The sequence below is a fragment of the Phyllostomus hastatus genome, unplaced genomic scaffold (assembly GCF_019186645.2).
Source record: "Phyllostomus hastatus isolate PE091 unplaced genomic scaffold, TTU_PhHast_1.1 phas_contig_16, whole genome shotgun sequence".
Classification (NCBI taxonomy): Eukaryota; Metazoa; Chordata; class Mammalia; order Chiroptera; family Phyllostomidae; genus Phyllostomus; species Phyllostomus hastatus.
Window position 1 is genome coordinate 22313305 of NW_025333643.1, and position 22719 is coordinate 22336023.

Consider the following 22719-nt stretch of genomic DNA (forward strand, 5'->3'; position numbering starts at 1 on the left):
GTTGATAAAGATGTAGATGTAGAGACAAGGGACTATATTCTAGCCAATGGAATCTAAGCAGAAACATTATGTGTGACTTTCAGGAAAAGACCTGAAATCTGGAAAGCACATCTCCCTTGAGCGCTGCCTTGGTCAGATAGGCTGCTGTGTAAATATAACAGCTGAGGCTTGGATAGCCATTTTGGAGCATGAAGTTGGAAAAATGAAAGCAGCAAGACAGAAGGGGCCAGAAGCCATGGAAGGCAAAGCACAAACATAGCAGGAATCTGGGTCCAGGAGATGGTCAAACTCCATTATCACCTCTGGATTCCTTACCTCCATATTGTTAACATGAGAGGGAAACAGACAGTGCTCTCCTATTCTGTTTAAGACACTTTAATATGAGTTCTCTCCTCGCTTCTTCGCAGAACAATTTTCCCCGAAGATCTGTGCATGGCTGCCTCTTTCTCATCAGTCAAGTCTCCCCTCAAATGGCACCACCTTTGGGAGGCCTCCCTGACCACCCTGATTCAATAGGACCCTCATCTGCCTCCTTGTAGCTCCACCACATGCTATATATACTTTTTTCTTTGTAGCCCTTGATAGCACAAGAAATCACTTGACTTCTTTAATGTCAGTCTTCTTTCATGAGTGGTAAGCTTTTTTTGGGGGGTGGTGGTGGTGGTGAGGGGTGGTCCTCTGCACCCTCCAGCATTTAGAGCAGCTCCTGGCTCACAAAATGAATGAAATACTTATCTTTTGACTGACTGATTGGTGAAATGCTGAATGAATGGCTTGGTTTTTTTTGTTTTTCTCCACATACTGGTGACCTTCTCATCTCAGATTAGTGGGTTTAATTCAGTTAAACATTTATTAAACACCTGCTGGGTGGAGACACTGGAGAACAAAGATAACTGAGGCCCAGTCACTGCCTAGGGTGGGGCTGGGACTTCAAAATGTGGCAACAATGTATTCCACATTTCTTAGCATATCATTAAATATTCAAAGAATAGATAGTAAGTTGATAGCAAATTTTGCTCTGTGTATACTTAGAAGCTTAGATGTTACCCATTATTTTCTTCTTTGAGTGTACTTTTGAAACATACTGCAATCATTACATTAGTTAGTGTTCTGACTATCACAAAGTATGGACATCTTCCAAAACACAGTTTCAAAATGTCACTGCACACCCAATTATTAAGAAAGTCTGTGACTGTACCATTCTTCCTTGAAAAACCACTCTCCAGAATTCAAAGACTCTAACTACTCCCTGAAAAGAGTAACAAGTAGGATTCTACCAAGTCCTTTTAATAAAGACAAATGTTCCCACAAGAGAGAACTCCTAACAAATCTCCTGCATCAAAACATTGTCTGTGTATCTGAATAAGAAATTATCTACACAGTTAAGACAGTTTCTTGGTCTAATTCTACTTAAGATGGAAACCTTGAAAATTAAACCTGCAAAGTCCTGTGAGACTATGCCATGTATCACATCCATCCAATCCAAAATCCTCAACTGTCTAAAGAGCACTTGTGAAAGCTTGTATCACTTCAGTAAATTCTGGACTTGGATGTTTTATAAAAAGCATCATCACTAATGTTCCTCTTTCCAGATTATGCTATGAGTTGTAATGCAGAACAAAAGCATAATTTAATATTAGATAATATCTTAGTGAAAAGGTACTATTGGTTAAGAAAATGGGATTTGTAAAGGCAGAGTCTGAAACTGGCATGAGCCCTGTAACTCTGACAAGCAAGTGTCTTAATAACCATTCCAAGCCTCAGTTCACTGACAGCTGATATGACAAACAAGATCAGAAAAAGATCGCAGTGCCTGGCATAAATGCTCATTATGTTTGTCAGTGAGACCAATGACATAATAGCATGAGTGGGCCAGGATTTGAACCCCAATCTGACTACCTCCAAAATGCAATCTCATTTCACTATCTATTGTTTAGTTTTTTTATTGCTGGTCACCAATCTACAGAGTTTAGAGGAGGCTTCAGCTCTGATTTTTATGGCACAGAGCCTCCAAAGCCTCTGGGGTGGAGAAGGATGAGTTTGTTCAACCACAGTACCATGGCAGATAATTTGTGTAGCAGAAAGAACAGAGATTGAATGGAGAAAAAGTGCCAACTCTCCATGTGGGGGACAAGGCACCATATGGCTCTGCAATTAGGAAGGAAGAAGAGTGCCAAGGGCAAAAATAACCCTGGCAAATCCAATATCGCTGGTAGGAGATGCCAGCCCAGGTCAGCTTTTTTTTTGGAGTTGTTCTTGTTCCCCCAAGGGATTTTACTGCCACCCCTCACCATGACTTTGAAAAGGATTTGAAAGATGAAAAGAAAGTCTGATGTTAGTGGATATTTCTAAGGTCAGGTCATTAAAACAATTTTCCTTTTTCCTAAAAGCCTCACATGAACAAGTCTTCAAAGGGAAGATCTGATTCAAGAGAAAATCACTGTTAAGGCTAAGGAAACTTAACAACCTCACTCTCCTCTCCTGTAAAAGAAGTGAACCACATGAGATGCTTTGTCTCTTGCAGCTCTGACATAAGCTCCTAATGTTGTCAATATGCTAGAAACAGCAACAGGGAGAGGAGGAAGAAAGCTGTACATCCTACGGTCCCAATGAGTGAAGTTTATGTTCAAAGGAGAAGGGGGGGGCGGGAACTCTGAAATAGCATCCATAACGATGTGTTAAGACCTCAACTATATTTCTATCAGCATACAGGTTTGTTTCACACCAGGAAAACAAAGAACACAGTAATCTTTCAAACCCAAAAAGTAACCCAAATGTTCCTTTTCTTTCTCTTATAGTGGAATAAAACTATCAATGACATTCAAACACCCCCATTCATTCAGGTGAAAGCTATTTATACATTTGACTACGAGGAATGATTTAAAGAAAAATAGCTAAGGCTTAAATTTGGCAAAGTTAAAATTAATATTTCTTAAAATACAGATCAGTTAGGTAATCTCTATCTTAATTGTGACACCTCAATATTTTTGTCTTGACAGCTTATAGTCAAAATCACATTGATTGCTGCTTCTCTAGTTAAGTAACAGCTGAGAAAGCTGGCTTGGATTCAAGGACTATGTTGAATTTAAAAAAATACATAATAAGCACTAAAATCATATCGACTCGGTGAGGTACTCCCATCATGAGGGGCACATGGAAACGGAAAACAAATGCAACAGGCTGATTCACGCCCTAACTGCTCTTTTACTTGGGGAGCTTTACCTATTGTTTATAGGTTTTTTCCTTATAGACTATTGATTTTCTGTTTTATACATACTCCCATTTCACTAGATATTATTATTTTTGTTCTGATCTTATCTCCCCCACCAAGCTATAAATTCTGTAAATGCAGGATTCATCTTTTTATAATAATTCTTAGCATACTGGAAGTTCCTAGCTTCAAGGCTTCCCACATTCCAGGTCCTCAGGAACCCTGTAGTGAATAACATGAAAGAAAAAAAGTAAGTGATCTGCTAATGAAATGTGAGTTTTAGAAGCCATACAAATATTGCTACAGCCTACCCTTCCTAAAGATTTCTACAAAAAGGATGAGCCTCTGCCTGGCTCCCTTACAGCAGTTATGAAGGTAAAATAAATCAGAAAGGATTCCAGGGTATTTTCAAAAGAGCAAATCCTTTTCATTGTGTGGGGTAGAATTGATAGTATGGGAAACGTACTGTTTTGATCTAACTAGTCTTCATTCCCCATTTTTTTCTGCAACCAGCTCCCAGCTCCAGAGATCAGCTCGTGACCCTGACCTAGCTAATCAATACAGTCTTTTTTCCACCAAAGTACTCAGGGCTGGTGGTATAACTCCAGTTAATCCAATTGGACTGAATCTCAAACTTTGGTTGTAACCAATTAGAGAAAGAAGCTCATTTTCAGAGATGGTGCTAAGCACAAGGATAGAAGTCTAAAGCTGCCAGGATTAATCCCATCCCACCAGGGATAAGCCTGTTGACGAAACCAACACAGCAGAGGGCACAGCTGAGGTAGGACAGGTTCATAACAGCAACCTTTGGGTACCCAGATCTAGCCACGCCTGATGGCATGTATGTATCTTTGGACTTTTTCATTACATAAACCTATAAATTCTCTTTTCTGTTTGAGTCAATTTGAGTTCAGATTCTGCTTCACTATGTTAATGCAAAGGGTTCTAAGTGAAACATGGGTGTCACTGAGGATCAGCAGAGGTTTGCAACACTCAGATCCTTCACAACATACCCTCACCTACTTTCTCTAACCTCACATGCCACCATCCACCATTCATTCCATGTGTTTAAACAATAGATACACTCCACTATATATTGCCCACGAGTAGGCCATGCACATTTATGCCAACATACCTTTGCTCATGATGTTACCTGCCTTGGCAAACTCCTATTGATGCTACAAAGCCCCTTTCTGTGTTAGCCATTATCAACATTCACAAGCAGAAACAACCACTCCTTTCTCCATGAACCCTTTACATTTTCTTCATGATGTATGGCATCTCATGCTATTTACCACACTGGATTATTGTTATTTCTTCATTTATCTCTCCCCCTGCTCACCAGTCCATACTGAAGAATTATAACTTATTCTCTTTTGTCTCCTCATAGCTTAACGTTTGATAAACAACTGTGGGAAGGAAAACAGAATCAAGGGGGGGAGGTGAGAAGAAAAGGATGCTTTCTGAACAATAGTCCCTAGGACCCAAATATACCTTGAAATAAAAGCAAAAATCTGCACACCAATATTGAATTCAAGTATGTATTCCCAAAATAACATTTTCATCTTTCAATTTACATTGAGGAGTCACTAGATTATTAAGTAAATGCAAAGGAAACAATCACTGTTAAACTAATAGTCAAATTAGGATTCCACATTCTTCCCCACACCCTGAAAATTATACATTTAATGAGACACAGAATGAAGTTACTGATCATTTAAATGCAGTCACAGTTGTTTCTGTCTGCCACTTTCCTTAACCTGCAGGTGGAACAGAAGGATGAAGCCAAAGGGCAGAATTACAGGAATCAGGACAGCAATGGCCTCACCATCTCCAAAGTCTAGTACAATCAACAAAATGCCTCAACTAAGTATGAGGCTTCAACTGGGATAGATCCAATGGATAATTTCTTGGTCAGACTAAAAGGTACATAGCACACTTTCAGGGTAGTGAAACACCAATCTACCTTTCTCATCCAGAAATATTTGTTAAGTATTTCCTGAAAAAAATACAGATATCTAGACATCCCCTACAGGTAGATTCATGCTAAGTTGGCTGGGTTTATCTGTAATACTACAGAAGCTCTTTGAAATCTGGAAAATAAAACATATCAAAAGTAGCCTGTAATTGAGCAGAAAAATTAATTAGTCTCAGAGTAACTCTCTTCACCTGGTTAAGAGCTGCTAGATGCCGTGCTACCATCTAACTCTTGGAAGGCAAGATTCACTGTAGAGCCGCAGGGATGTGCAGGTGGCAGACTCAGAGCGGCCACTTTCTCCTCTCCTTGTGATCCTCAATATTTTTCTTTCTTTAAACAAGACACACATACCATCAACCGTCATACAGAAAACTCTTCCCCACAATGCTGCCAAGGGGCCATCTGAAATGGATATCCCCAATTCTCTAGGGAACAAGCACCACAAAAAAGAGGCCGATGTCCTCTTAACCTGTATCCGCAATTGTGATCCTGGGCCAAAGCAAATGTGCTCAATAACGGGGTGTAAGGAAACATATGTTAAATCACTCACCGTAGCCCAACTGGGATCAAAAGCAGAGCCTTTCTAGGCTATTCCTAGACACAAAAAGAGCTGGCTTCCTCTATACTCAGCAGACCCAGGGCAGCTAGTTAGCACATGAAGAGAGGCCTGTCATGGATATAAATATAGTTTACATGCCAATGGTTTCTAATTAACCTATTGCCAGTAGTTTTGACTACAAGTGCCTATTCCTTCCTAGTCTCAGGAACCTAGGGAAGGACTAAATCTAGACTTAAACACAGTCTGGATTTGAGTATCATCAACTCTGCTACTTAGGAGCTGTGTGAATTTAGGATGGTAATTTAACCTCTCTCACTCCTCACACACTTCAATTGAAGAGATATAATAACTAACTTGTGAGAGCAGTAGAAATACGAGATTAAATAATATATAGAAAGTACTTGTCATCAAAGGGAAAGTCATCAACCACACACAATGACATCTGGTAGTTAGATGTTCATTAACATCGAAACTCTAATGAATATTTTGGATCAGCAAATACAACCCATAGGAGAAAGACTTCCTACTTTTTATTTGCCTTCCTGGATCGCTCTATCCAAAATAAACACCGACCCTTTGAGTCTCTTATCTCTTCACCAGCTTTGTTATTTTACATGACAGCATGTAGCATTCCCTGGCATTTCACATTTACTTGAGGTTTACTTTCTGTGTCTGTGAAATTTGGCTGAGCTCGTTGCTATACCCCCAGTGCCCTTAGGAGTGCCTGGCAAAGAGGAGGCCCTCAGTAAGTACTTGCAGGATGACAGAATGAATGGAACGTAAAACTGTAGGGAGTTATAAACTTTTACACTTGGTTTTAGAAGGGAACGGTATTATATTAAAATAATTCTCAAAATTGCAGGTTGCTTTAAGTCTGAAACAGGACTCACATCTACATAAGCAACAAATACTTACTAGACAGCCTGTTTTACAAAGCTGCCTGCTAGGTACTGAGGAAGAGGTACTGACTAATCAGATTCTGGCACTAAAGAGGTACTGGAAGGATATAGTTCACACACACTGGGGTGCACGAATGCACAACAATCCTTCACTGGGATCTGTCCCTCTCCCTTCCACATGGTGACAGCAAATGCAGCCACGCTGGTAACAAGTAAAACCCAGTGTGCATGAGAGGGAAGGAGGAATCAGATGTTGGGAGCAGCAAAAGAGGCTGAGAATTCCAGGGCTCCCCAGGTGCCGCAAGTCTGATGATCAAATCTCGGGATAAAATCTTTGTTTGAAAAATAACCACACGATACTTAAGGAGAACTTTTTACAAGTATTTACATTTTTATGTTTCTAAGGAAATCTATCCAAAAGAAGTAAACAAAAATTTAAACACATTAAAACATGAAGATGTTGATCACAATAGTTAAAAAGGAAAAACTGTCCATTTTGGAATAATTTAAGGATGTGTGTGTGTGTGTGTGTGTGTGTGTGTGTGTATATATATGGAAAGAGGGATGTAGAGGTAGGTATGTGTGTGTGTATGTAGAGGAAATATAGCTGAATGTTCATAATGATTATTCCTGGGTTATGTAATTCATGTAAATTTTTTACTTTATTCTTGAAATTTTTTAGTACTTTTCAGATTCTTTATAATGCATAAGTACTACTTCACAAACAAAATGCTGTGTTTCACTTTAAAATATTACTCAAAGGCCCTGTCTGGTGTGGCTCAGTTGGTTGGACATCATTCCACAAACCAAAATGTCCCTGGTTCAATTCCTGGTCAGGGCACATACTTCAGTTGCACACCAGGTCCCTGGTTCCTGATGTGCAACCTATCGATGTTTCTCTCATGCACAGATGTTTCTCTCCCTCTCTCTCTCCCTCCCTTCCCCTTTCTCTAAAAGTAAATAAACAAATATTTAAAAAAAATAAAATGTTACTCAAAGACTTCTGAAAAGTTCTTCTGTTTCTAAACAACTAAGTAGCAAATGCTTCAAAGACCACCAGGAACATACTATAGTTGAAAGAATGGGCTAATGACTCATTGCAAGAGGGAGAATGTACCCTCTGGGGAATTGGGGGTACTCAGTAGGAAGTGTTGATTGCAGTGGGCTTTTATAGGAGTTGGGCATGTGTCCAGCTGCTTCCAGTGATTTCAGGAAGGGTTCAAGGAAGCAGGGCTTCAGTCTGGACTTCCCTTCAGAAGTGGAGGCAATTCTAATGTGTGTGTATCCTAATAAATCACACCTGGAACACAGCAGGGATGAAGCAATGCTACAACTATAGTTGCAAAAATAAAGAAGCAGAAGTCAGACATAAAGAAGCAGGGGAAAATGTTTAGCCATTTCTGTGGTCTAGATAACTTTTAAGTTTTTGTCTGTGTTAAGACATGATTATGAGTGGTCTTGTCCTGACCTATCACCAAAGCCTAACTGATAGTAGCAGGCCAAACCCACAATGCTGTTAGAAACAATGAGGAAAAATCAGTGTGATTAGTGCTACCTCGGATAACAAACATAATACAAATTTGATGAGGTTATTTTCTACATTAAGTAATACATACGAATGATTTATAACCTGCCATACCATGTCAATATGTTGCTAACATCTTCACTATCACTATCATCCATATGGATCACTTTTAGGACATAAGGATCAGTATCTCTTTTTGGAGGGCTGCAATAGACATGTGTGCATTATTTTAGTTTACTGAGATGGTCAAGGATAATGGAAATAAAGACCCAAATCTTAGGAATTTGCATATACTAAAAATTCAAATAACAATGTAAAATAGATAGTTCTTCCAAACTCTAATGTCATTCTTTAAAATTCTGTAAGAAATAAAAAAAATGTAATACCTATCTAAAAATATAGTACCTTAAAAGAATTTTAAGAAAATTAAAATTTTTCTTAAGAATTTAAGAAAAGCGCTGGCAGAGGTGAAGTGGCATACTGTGGGCAACTAACTTTCAATGGTTCAGTCAAAACAAATCAAGCAATGAGAGAAAGCAAATACTATTAATATTTGGGCTATACAGGGTATTTTAAAATGACACTTTAAAATTGTACAGACATAGAATGTGAGATTGTTTCTTCCTGCATTCTCATGGGTCATCTTGCACTTTGAAGCAAAGACCTTTACAAGAGGTCAGAATTCTAGAAGTATGTGTAAGATGCTTCTCAAAGGCTAGGAAGTACCCATCTTGAAGTAAAAATTTCTTACTTTGAAACCTGCCCTTATTACCATGAAATTATAAATTCTCAGGTGACTCAAGCTCTAGCCATCTATTCACTTTGAAATGTCTATGGAGTTCCTGAAAAGGACCAGGCTCCATCGAAGGCATGGCAGGTTTATGAAGACTACGAAGAACAACAGTAAGGTATGCTTCATGAGCAAACGCATAGGTAGGACGATGTACCACTTACACAGGAATTCCATCTATAGACATCCCCCACCCCTTCCATGCTTATCATCCTAGCAAAGGGTTGCAGTATTTAAACAAGGCAAAGAAATTAAATGGCCTGTAGTAAAGTGGTAACAAGAAGGGTGAGTTACACAGAATAAAAATTAAAAACAAATTCAGGAAAATCAGGCCCTCTGATTTTTTTTTGTTTTTAATTAGTACATGCACATAATGGTGAATATTACAAATAACCAACCAATCAACACAATCACTCCCCTCCAGCCCCCCAGTCCCTCCCTAAAAACAACCACTGTTTTCTACATGTGCACAGACACATAAATTCATTTAAAAGCATACATAGCAATAAACTAGAGACACTGTTTAATACCTTGCTTTGTCTCAGTGAACACTATTCACTCAGTTGTTCAATTATTTATGAAGCAACTTTTAAGTAGCAAGCACTGTTCTAGGAGGTGCTAAACATGGATGAAATTCTTGACCCTATGGATTTAGTATTGCAGTGGTCCATTCCATACCATCATACACAACACCTCATTCTTTCAATAGGGTCTATTCACCTCATTATAAGTATATACTGCAATTTGTTTAACCAGTCCCTTATTGATGGGCATTTAGGTTGTTTTCTAGAAAACACATTCTGTTTTATAAACATTGATCTCATAGCACCTTCTTCATTTATAAACAAATTTCTTGTTCAAACTCTAAACAGCTGTTTAAAACACATTAATCTGTATCAACAATGCATTTTTGAAAGTTTCATTCAAAGACTTCACTTATCAATATCTATAAAACCGTATCTGAAAAGAAACTCATTCTAGAATCGTTTAAGATTCCAAATGGCTATTTGTAAGTTCTGCAGCATGTGTAATCAATTTTAAGAACCTGTGAAAACAGTAACTGTCATAGTCAATCTGTTTTTTTCCTTGCAACCATTAGGTGTGGTGCTAATTCTTCCAGCTGGTTTTCAGACAGCTTTAAAATTAATTCTGATGTTTCCCTAGCCCTTAGAAGTCAGAGTGATTGCTTTGCCAAGAGAAACTGAGCTCTTACAGAACAACTCAGAATTCACTATGTTCTTATAATTTCAAGTGTAGACATTCAGGGGTATGTGCATGTGGGTCTGTGTGCATACACACACTCAGGCACACATGCCTAAGAACATGTGTATGTGTACACATGTGTGCTGACAAACTCCTTAAGCTAAGATTTGTATTATACAGGTATATGATGCCCCACAATCCACGGAGTAATGCAGAACCATATTAATCCAGATATTACAAAACAAAAACAAACCCAATGCAGTAGCCTATACTGATTTACAAAAAATATATATATAAGCCCAACAGCAACATTTCTTGAGCAGAATGTATGCCAGGCCATGTGCTGTTTTAAGCATATCTTCTCACTTGGTTGCAGAACAGCCCATATTACAGATGTGAAAATGGAGACTTAGGAGGTTTCAGTATTTTGGCAAGTTCATTAGCCCCAAAGTGAAAGAGTTAAACACAAGCACAGATAGCCTCTGCTTTAAAATCTGTAACTGGTTATGGCATTGTGCTCTTGTGACTACATAATACATCTAATAATAACTTTATGAATTATATGCTAGGCATTTTATACTCATTATTATATAATATGCCATATCGGATTTATACAGGTTAACTAGCAAATTCTGTAAATGTTGAATCCAAGATACAACCTAAATCTATCTGACTCCACAGTAAAGAGCATGAGCTCTGCACAGATTCAAATCCCAGTACAACTACATAGTAGCTGTGGATACTGGATAAATTAATCTCCCTGTACTTCTTTTGCTTATGTTAACTGGGGATTCTTGATGACTATGTGCATCAGGGTGTAAACAGATGTAAAGAGCCAAGAACAGTATGTGGCCCATGCTTACACCCTCCATACAGCTGGCTGTTGTGGTTATACTGCTTGTATTCATTCTATAACAGACAAACAATTACATGTTTTCTCCCACATACAAACCACGGCTGGACCACGGTAAGACAGAGCCTGTGGTTGGGACATCGCACTTGTAGGAAAGTCCAAGCATGAAGCTACATTATTAGGAGAAAATAAGGACAATTCTAAGCTGAGGAGCAACTGGAATAATTAAGGAATTCCCAAATTCCTACCTAAGACTTCCCCAAGCAAAGGTCTCTAATAAACCCCCAACCCAGACTAGAATACAGGCAACCCACTGATGGATCCTATTTGGTCTAAAGGAAGGAACTCTGCTCAAAGTATTATGACCAAGAGGAGAGTTGCATTTCCTGTAAGTGGGCGGGGAAGCCATGGAAACTAGAGCCAGAGGGTATGGCGGGGCGGCGGGGGGCATCCAGGTGAAATGGAGCCCTCACAGCTTCAGAGTTGCCTTTGGCTCACAGAGGAAGAATCCCAATAGGGAAGATGGGGCAGCTGACGGACAAGCCAAGGAGCTCGGTGGCCTAACATTCATCTTTCTGTTTGGAGGACCTGCAGAGACTTTGGGTGGGAGAAAAAGCCTGCTTTACAATGGGGCTCTGCATACACGGGCCTCTTCTTTTCAGACCCTCTCCATTTTCTCCAGATGAGCCCAATTTTATGCAAACAACACTCTTAAAGGAGCTCAAAATACAGGCGGGGGGTGGGGAGAAAGGAAGCCAACAATTCATTAAGTGGAGCAGGCCAGTCAAGTGGGGACAGCGAGAATGGGAGGCATCGAGGGGAAATGGAGCCTGGCTCTCAACGGACCAGAGGCCAAGTAAAGCATCCTCCCCTTGACCCTCACTCCTAGCAGCGCAGACCTGGAGGAGACTGGCCATTCCCATCTCTTTTCACCTGTGCCCACGCTGTCCCCGCGCGCTGGCCTGCCGCTCCGCCGTGCCCGGGGGAAGCTAGCCCAGAAAACATGGCTGGCTGCAGCCTGCGCGACGCGGGAGCGGTCCGGGCAGGCATGTTGACCTCGCCCGCTGGCGGGGAAAGGTCGGAGTTGGGGAACTTGACTTGAACGTCTGGTGTGGCTGCAAGTGCAGCTCATATCATCGGCTAGGCTCCTTCCTTCCTTCCTCCCTCCTCAACCCTCCCCCCACTGCCTTTTCCTTCCTTCCTTTCCTTCCCTTTTCAGCCTTCCCCCTCTTTCTCATCCCTGCCCAGCCTCCGCCCAGCCAGCCAGGCCTCCGCCCCTCCCCTCCTCCGGCTGTCACTTCAAGCCCAAGGACAAAACCTGCCAGCGGCTTGCGGTTACCTGCTGGCCCCTTGGGCCCCGAGGTCCGCCTCGGTCACTGCCGGAGCCCAGGAGTACACTCAGCAGCCACCCGCCTCATCCCCACGCGTTTGGGCGGCCGCTGCAGCAGCTGCTCCTTTTATGGGGCCCCGCAGGCAGAGGCAAAGCTCCGGCGTCCCCAGCCCGCGCTCGCTAGGGTGGGGGTGTCAATGCGCACTATTCACACTTGGGCACCGCCCCCCACCCCGGCTGCTGGGTCCCTCGAGAGTACAAGACTTCCCGCCCTCCCCATCCACAAAGTCTGGGTACGAGTGGTGGGATGGGGTGGAAGATAAACACTGCTTTTAGGGCACCCAGCAGGGGAAAGGAGGTCACGTGGTCCCGGGCCCGGTTGCTCAGGGAAAGATGGGCCCAACCTTGGAAATGGATGTGGGCAGTGTGAGTCAAACAGGACAGGTATTTTATCCGTTAAAATAAAGCAGAAATAAGGCTGAACCATCCTAGTTATATTCCTTATAGTAACAATTTTTAAATGACACCTGCCACTTTATTAAATGATTATTATAGGCCAAGAAATATTCTCTACTTGTGCAGACCATTTTGGAAGCACTGTGATGGTATTACAGTCTACCACCCCCCACTTCATACATCAGAAATCCAATCATACCTCAACTCTTCTGGAAACTTACATCTGCCCCCAATCCATGAAATACAAGATAAACACCTTAGCTTCACATCCTAGGTACCTTAAAATCTATCCTAGCACGATGCTCCAGCCACAATATGGATGCATCTCAGCCTCCTGCCACCCAAGAAAGGGGTAACTATTTGTTTTCCCTTTGAAAGATGAGAAAGGTGAGGATCAGAGAGGATAAATAACTGCCAAAGGTTACTCAACTAAGAGGTGTTTGGAGCAATGTCTCAGGTCAGTCCCAGTTCAAAGCCTTGGGTCTTGGTCTCCCTATGCTACTGCCTTTGTAAACTCTAAGGCCAAGAGAGCATGCCTTTTGAATTTTGAAAGGTAACTAATTTCTTCTTTGGCAAGGATAACTGCCTTCCCCACCCCCTAAAAGACTCCCAGGGCCATAGGAAAAAATAAAAAACTCAGAGAGCCCCTTTGAACTTGACACCTCAGGCCAGCTCATCCTTTTGATTCATACATCATTTTGGTTCTAATTTCAGGTGGACTGTGGCAATAGTGAGTGGGCATTCATGGGAAATAATTGATTTGACTACACTGGTTTTGGCTTCTGGCATGCTTGCATCACTGCCCAGGACAGCAAATCCTCTAACAAGGTGGGAGCCAAAAAGCAATTATTTGACATAGTTTATATAATGTTAAAAATGATTTTTTTCATGTGAATTACAGAAGCAGGACAATAAAATCCACAATATAAGTTTGAAACAGGCCTCCCCTCAAGGATGTGGAAATGCATTAGCCAAATGAGAGAGTAATATCACATTCACTCGAGTCTAGTTGCTTTTTTTAAGCTGGAACAGGGAAAAGATTTGACATGAGGGGGTCCCAAAAGCAAAGCCGGTACAATTTTGTGTAGAGCTCATCAGAGAGCCCTGATTCTGATAAGATGCAGTCAAAGAATGTCTAAGTAACTTCAAAAGAGAAGGGTGGGGTTGAGATAGTGAAAGTGATTTTCAATTTTAAATAATTACATTAGGTCATTCAATGTGTGGAATGGAGTGTCTGTCGTACAGGGCATCCCTGCTGAGTGTCCTCAAAGGTAGAGTGTTAGGTGGCAGAAAACCTGTAATTGAAGCCCTGAAGCACTCACATCTCCATGAAGAGGGCTGGGGGCGGGGAAGAGCAAGAGCAAGAGCGAGAGGGAGTGAGACAGAGAGAGTGAGAGAGATACCCTATTTCCCAAAATTACCATCTAACTATACCAAGCCTTATGAGCTTCAAGGGGGTGGGAAAAGAAGAATTAAATGCAAAGGGAAACAAAAAGGCCACTTAATAGAACTCTAAGAAATGTGATTTAAAGAAAGAATTATTTGAACCCACATGCAAAAGAAGCTTGGTCTAACACAGGGGTGGTTTATCCTTTGAAGCAGCCAGCAAAATCCCTAACCATTCAGATTCTGAGCTCCACAAATTTTGTTTCATTTGCACTTGTGGTAGATTTTCTTACAAGCCCTCTTAGTGCTGCTGGGAAATGCCACTGGTAACAAGAAAATGAGGACTTGGTGTGATGTCACCATCCTTTTGTCTATCTCTACTCATATTGAAACGGACTTCTTTTGAGCCATGCTACCCTCTCTTGAGCCCTGATCCTCTGAATTATGTACCTTGTGAAAGATCTCTGAAAACTGACATTTGCACTTGTCTGTAAGGGCATAGTTTGGCAAGTCTAACTCAGTTTTGTAGCCACTGCTGAATCTTCAACCTAGATCAAGTAGATGCAGGTGATATGTCTCAGTAAAGATTATAAAATGAACTTTAAGTTTTGTGTAATATGCTGACTAATGTGTTTCTTGTTCACAGATGGTTAAAATAAAATTTCTTAGGGAGAGGAAATTTCAAATTTTTTGTACATCCTCATACAACTCGGGGTTTTGCACGTGTGTCCAGTGCAATGGAACATCTCAGGTAGGCTGAGTATCCATCTCAAACATAAATAGCTGTCCTTAATACTCAACTGCGAAAAGAAGGTGCTTTATATCTCACTCAATTGTATTATCAGCAGTCTATCTCAAAGAACAATACTGTGGGTTCTTTCAAGCCCCTCAAAATGGATGGGAAAATTAAGTCTGATTTAATCTCTCAGCCAAACAAGATATAATGACATTAAGTTATACATGTGGAGTTGCTAGAGGTGGTTTCTGTATTAAACTCAACTGGCCACCCAGAACTTAACTTTCTCTGTGGTAGGTATGAGTCTTCTGTATTTTGGGGTTGGTGTTTATTTTTTTAAGTGCAAACATCATAGCTCTAACATCAAAACAGAATTAATTCAGTTTGGCTTTGATTTTTTTTCTTAAAACTAACATCCTTTCCCTTTTATTCATTCAACACATATTTTTTGAGCACTTCCTATTTGTTGCATTGTTCTGGACACTGAAGATGCAACAGGGAACAGACAAAAGGCCCTGACTTTATGTAAGTTTATGCCTGTCCCCAAGTAGAACCCTAACATCATTGCAAGTGTACACAGAACTGACCCACAATTATTTACCCTAATTATAAGGTAATATAACAAGGAATTCCAATGAATAACTAACTAAGCCTAGAAAAGTTTTCCTTGATTTTAGGATACACTATATATTTTCTTCTATTGACTTTCTTTTTTTTAGTCCTCACTTGAGGACATGTTTCCATTGATTTTCAGAGAAAGAGGAATGGGGGTGTGAAGAGAGAGACATCAATGTGAGAGAGAAACATCAGCTGACTGCCTCCTGGACATGCCCCAGAGACCAAACCCCAAACCCAGGCATGTTTCCCGACCTGGAAAGGAAAACACAACCTTTCAGTAAAGGGAACCATGTTCCAACCAACTAAGCCTTTCGGCCAGGCTAACTCATTTTTTAAAAAAATATTTTATTTATTTATTTTTAGAGAGGGGAAGAGAGGGAGAAAGAGAGAGAGAGAAACATCAATGTGTGGCTGCCTCTCATGTGGCCTCCACTGGGGACCTGGCTTGCAACCCAGGCATGTGCCCTGCCTGGGAATCCAACCTGTGATGCTTTGGTTCACAGTCCGCACTTAATCCACTGAGCTACACTACACTGGTGTAGTGTAGTGTACAGGGTGGCTAACTCATTTTTAATGCAAATAAGGCTACACAGTGATAGGGATGATCAGTGTTTGGACCTTGGCCTTTGGAATCTAGGATATCCCCTATCTACCCTGGGCTCTGTGACCTTGAACAAATTACTCAATTCCACTAAACTTGTTTCCTTATTTGTATGTTTTAATGGAGAGAATAAGAACACTTAATTTGAGGTAATGTTGTAAAATTAAATGAGATAATATAGGCAAATCATTTTGCCTAAGTCAATGTTTCTCAACCTTCTTTTCATTATCAATCCTACCAATAAGCTTTTTTAGATTTTATTTCCCCTAATCAATCCCCCCATAAAATTTTAATACTATAGATATCCTGCATGTCTGTTTAGTTCTATCTGTACATATACATTTAAAAAGTAAGATTTTTTTTCACCCCTCCCCCAAAGAAACAATGTCTGTACCCTTAGGGTACAATCATTCTCCACTGAAAAGGCCTCAATTCAGATCTGGCATCTAATGCTTGCTAAATCTTAGCAAATATAATAGTAATAAGAAAAATAAAGTAAATATAAAACCTTATATCCCCAGAAGGAAAAGGGAGTAACGTCTGATAAAATGATGATGAAGCATATCTCTAAAACCCAGGAAGCCAAAGCCTGAGTCCAACAGCACAGCAGGTAGCATATGGTGGCTGGGCTTGAGCCCCCAGCAAGAGGACCTGCTTGCTGATGGGAGCACAGTGGCTAGACAAGGAGTGATTACAACTCTTAACCAGTCAGTTAAGGCTCCCCATTAACTTGCACATGCAAAGAAGAACCAAGACAACATGAAAGGGCTCCAGGACAGATATGTTTGTACACCATTCTCCTGGCATGAAAGGTCCTCTTTCCATTTTTCTGTCAAGTAGCACCCTTCCCTCAAGCCCACCAAAAGCTCCACTTCCTTCATGAGGTCCTTCCAGTGTGAAGTCTCTGCCAGCCCTCAGTCAACGGATAACCCTAAATTGAAAGCATTTTACAAAACAACTGGCTACAGCTCTTCCTCAAAAATGTCAAGGTAGTGTAAGACAAGGAAAGACTGAGGAAGTGTCTCAGATTTCAGGAGACATGACAAATCAAGGCAGTGTGTGGGGTCCTGGAGTGGATTCTGAACCAGAAGAAGGACATGAGTGGAAAAAATTGGTGCGATCCAAATAGTCCTTAGCTCACTTAACAGTGTTGTGACAGTGCTAATTTTCTGGTTTTGATCATTGTACCATGGTTACATAAGATGTTAGTATCAGGGGAAGCTGGGTAGAGGATATATGGGAACTCCCCATACTATTTTTGCAACTTTTCTCCAAATCTCAATTATTTCAAAATAAAAAATTAAATTAAAAATCATGGTGACTTGCTCATTCTTTCTTTCAACAATCATATCCTGAGGGCCTATCCCATGCCAGGTCCTTTCAGGGGCTTGGGAATCAGCAATGAACTAAACAAGACAACAATAGCTGTGAGGCAATACCTGTGGGTCTTATCTTGTCTATTATGGCCATGCCACATCCATGTCCCCATGGTATGGTATAAGCTGCTCAAGGGCAGGATATGGCTATTGTTCTCTGTCACTCAAAGGAATGAATGGGAAAGGAGAGCTGTTAAGTCCATTGCCTAGCATGTAACAGGTTCCTAGAACAATGTTTGGACAGTAAATCTTTGATGGGTGAGAGAAGGTACCATTTTTAAAAATATGAAAGACCTTGACACAGAGTCTGGCACAAAGTAGGTGTTCAATCAAGATATTTCTTGTGTGGAATATAAAAATAATCAGCTCCTGATCCCTTTAGACTTTCAAACATTATAATTTTATGACATGTCATAATTCTTTTACAAATAAAAGTGTCTATGTGTGTGGAAGCAAGTTAGAGAATTCATTTTGGAGATACAGGGAAAGAGGAATGGAGACCTGAAATAGTATATCATAATATACCCTAAAAATTACTTCAAAAATTAATTAAACTCAGATTTAAAAGATTTCAACAACTTGCTTTAAGAACAAGAATGATAATCAAAAAAGAAACACCAAGAATTCCCTATGCATTGCCAAACTTCAGCGACTCACATAAATTAAAACAAAAACAACACCTGTCATATGGTACTAAATGTGCAGCATGCTTTTGTGAATCAGGATGGGATTACATTTTTCTTGGCAAAGACCTGCCTGCTTATCTCCATACCTGAACAACCTGATACAACTACTCAACGTATGCAATGGTATCTCAGTTTAGGGTCTTTTCTATTATGTCCCCTTCCAGGGTTCCCTCTCTTGGTGAATATTACCTCCATACATCCCATTCTATAAGTTGGTACTTTTGCAATCATCCTGGATGACCCCTGAGCTGCATCTCTAAGTTGTGACAAATATTCCCCTGAACTCATGTTTATCATGTCCATCATGTCCTCATCTCTGTCACCAATGTTCTCATCTACCATGTTCTTTAGCCTGGACAACTATAACGGCTTCCACACTGGCTCACAGTAGGAAGAAATGTTGTTTTCTTTTCTTTTTTTAAAGGGGTAAATGTGATCGTGTCACTCTCCAATTTAAGTCTCCAAAAACAAAAAACAAAGTCTTAGACTTCAAAGAACATGTGTGGTCTGGTCCCTGCCAACCTCTTCAGCATCATCTTCCAGCTCATGATTCCCAGCTATTTCTGCTCTATTCATGCCAGTTTTTATTCAGTGTCAAAATGTACCATGATCTAACCACCCAGGAAAGGCTCTCTACCATGCCCCCCCACTCCACCTACTCATCCTTTGTATCTCAGCTTCAACAGCCTTCTCAGAGAAACCTAAGAACAATCCCCCAGACTCGGTGAGTTGGTGACCTCCAAGATAGCCCTTATTGGTTGGTGCCCGTTTCCTGGTATTTGAACTCATGTATTCTCCACCCACAGTGTACTAGGGGTGCTCTGCGTGAACAATAGAATGTAGGAGAAGTGATGGTATAGGTCACTTTCAAGGTTAGTTGATAAGACTTCCAAGAAACAGTGGCTTGGCCAGTACTTCCACTGGATTAACTGTAGAGGCTAGGGTTGTCCAGCATTCTTCAAATACACATTTTCAGCTGTAGTACTGCTTTAAAAAATACACAAAGTAGCAAAAACTTGTAACAAAATTCACCGATGGTTCTACCAACTAGAGACAACAAAAGCAAACATTTGGACTATGTGTATGTGCAAATCTATGTTGTTTATTTAAGAATCATAATATATATTCTGTTTTGTAACCACCTGACTTGACTTAAAAATATTGGGACCACCTTTCTATGCCATTAAATTTTCTACCATGTCAAAAAACCCCACAGATTTAGTACCCCATCCCAATCTATCCAGTCAGAATTTCCAGAAAAGGAGCCTATGAATCTGTATTCTAACCAGTAACTCAAGAAATAGACTATACACCTAAAATATAACCTAAAATAACTTCTACTATAAAGGGCTCATATAACCTAAAATAACTTCTACTATAAAGGGCTATGATCCCACAAATGCACATATTTGCTCTAATACAGATAACAAAACTAAGGAGAACAATGACAGCAAAAAGCTTTAGAAACTCATTGTCAAGTATTACTCCTCTTGTAAATTGGGCTTCTCACAAAGGAACTAAAGGATCAATTTATACCCACATTGCACACTAGAGAGCTCAAATTCTTTTCATGGCAGGTGGGGGTAAAAATCATACAGCAATGAAGTTAAGAGCACTCTTCCTGGAGTTCACTTTCATGAATGAACTCATATGTGAGGAACCCCAACTTTAATATCTCCTTGAGGATACCTCCTTTAGAAGGTAATCACCTGAGGAAAATTACCAGAAAGATTTTGTTTTGTCACTTATCACTATTAAAATCAATTGTGTTCCAAGGCAGAGGACTTAAGCATCTTTATACTTTTCTTAGCCATTCTTTCTTATCCTATCAGGGATCATGAACAAGAAGCTGTTTTTGACCTGAACTTCCAACCTACTTTAAACAACTCTACCTAAAAATCTGAGGGACATTTCCATGTGATTGGCTGATTCTGCAATACTGTCAGTTTGGAAAATACCAATTATCTATATGAAAACATTTGTCTACATCTACTTGAAATTCAGTAAATTTTTTTTCCTTTGCTCTTTGTTAAAATATCTCCAAAATTCTTTGGGTGCTTACTCAGTGTGTGCCAGGTGCAACACTGTTATTTAACCCATTACTTATTTTAATCTGCCCCAAATCCTTACAAAGAAGGGATTTTTCCCTTTATATAGATCAGAAAATGGAGGCTCAGAGGGCTTACAAAAGTTCACATCCCTCATGGGTGATGAACCAGGATGTAAAACAAATTTCAATTATCCCACAATCCCACTTCTGAGTATATATCCAAAGAAAGTGAAATCAGTTTCTTAAAGAGACATTTGCACTCACTCCCATGTTTACTGCAGCATTATTCACAGTGCCAAGGTATGGAAACAACCTAAGTAAGTATCCATGGGTGAATGGATAAAGAAAATGTGAAAAAGTATACATAATGTATAATATATATGTATGCATTATTACATAATATAATTATTACATAAATATTATTCAGCCATAAAAAAGTAAATCCTCCTACCTCTGACAAACATGATACACCAGAAGACATCAGGCTTAAGTGAAACAAGCTGGACACAAAAGATAAACACTATATAACCACTTATACATGGAACCTAAAAAAGCAGAAGTCACAGAACCAGAGACCAGAACAGTGCTTTCCAGGGGCTTGGGGGATGGGGAAAATATGGAGAGGGTGGTCAAAAGGTACAAATTTTAAGTTATAAAATGAGTAAGTTCTGGAGAGCTAATGTACAGCAAGGTGACTGTGGTTAACACCCTGTTTCATATATCTGAAATTTTTAAGTGAGTGGATCTTTTTGAAGTATTCTCACCACACACAAAAAGTGAGGTAATGGATGTTTAAACTTGATTATAGTAATCAGTTAATAATGCAATATGCCATGCTGTAATACCTAAAATATACATAATTTGTATTTGTCAATCTTACCTCAGTAAATCTAGAAAAAAATAAAATAAAACAAATCTGACATCAAGCCTGTTTTTTTTTTTTTTGGTAAAATACCAAACTCCATATGCAGAATAAAAATAATTAATACTGTCCCATTGTGAAAATGAAAAGATTGATTTAAGACAAGTAGATAGGGGATTCCCTGGCCCATATCAGTGTTTTCTATTACTCCAGAGAAAGTGATACAACATTGCTATTAAATCAATCTCTTTTAAATTAAAAGTGTACAGCAGGATGGTGCAATGAAAAATGGACCCCTATCATTTACTCTGTCCTTTTATTAAGTAGAGACTACAACTGCTAGACTGAATTCTTAAGGCACTTTTGGAGTCTAAAAATGCCAGCCACCTGCCAATTAATTCAATACTATTAGAGGAACTGAGACCTGTTTCCGATCCCCTACATCATGCAATATGGAAAGATGGACACATGAAAGAAATGGCACTGTGGACAAAAAAGGAAGGAAAGCCACCAAGTTCAGAGCCATAGTGCTGAGGTTTGTACCTGGGGGAGAGCTTCCTGTCATGGTGACCATTAAAGACAATGACAGTCACATGGCCAATCTCCAAAATCTGGGGAGCCGCAGGTAAATGCTGCTCTGTGATTAATCCAGGTGACAACTTCTAAGGTTGCTGATTTAAGCACCAAAGAAGGTGACCCACTCAGATAAGTATTTGTATCGGTACAAATCAAGCCCACTTTTTGAAGGTGTACATGCCAGTACATAGTTCCTTCAGTAATTCTTATGGGCACAACACAACTAGCATGGCTGATATGTACAGAAAAGAAAAGCACAAGCTTTTCAAGGCACTTAAATGTTCGATCTCGTGCTTTCCCTGTTTCTTTAATGGACTCTATAAATGGGGGTTTTATTGAGCCTTTGGACCTCCAAGTAGGTAAAGCTTTTATAAATGTTCAAACACCACTAAGAAAACTCAAAGTACAGTATAACAATGTTTTTTTCTATCAATAACTCTTCCTTATTTGACAGAGCTTTGAGCTATAGATCCCTTTATTAAAGTATTTGAGAGCTTCTTTCCCTCACTAGTTGTACTGGCACCGGGACAGACTGTGGCTAGGGAACTGACAAGTCAGAACTCCAGATGGATTAAGGCAGAGGATATTAGCAAAGGTCTGAGCCTTAATGAGCAATCCATAAACTCAGAAGAATTCAGAAAGTTCTACTTTACATATTTTTAATGGAGGAAAAAATCTTAATACAGAAAACTGCAAACTCAATAAGCAAAATTCAAGTATGTGCTTAGCCTGATTTGTTCAAGAACAGGCTCTGGGTGGTTGATTGACTCCTGAAATCACAGGCAAACTTTGGGAATATGGCCTTATGGACACCGTGTGTTGCAGAGGGCTGATGAACTGCATCCTGTTATAAAAGACATCTGACTGCCCCCAACACATTAACAATTAACTTCTACTTCCCTCTAGAAAAGACCCAGAATCTGAGAATGGTCAAGATGACAGGGCCTTTAGGCACAATTTGTTTCAACTTTCTCATTTTACACATGAGAAAACTTAGACACACACATGTGATGTTTACTACCTT

The 22719-nt window shown here is 40.0% G+C and overlaps 1 protein-coding gene across 20 annotated transcripts in view; it reads right to left on the reverse strand.

Annotated features, from left to right (window-relative positions):
- MAGI1 (membrane associated guanylate kinase, WW and PDZ domain containing 1) overlaps positions 1-22719 on the reverse strand; it is a 607797-nt gene that overhangs the window by 157701 nt on the left and 427377 nt on the right. The window lies entirely within an intron of this gene.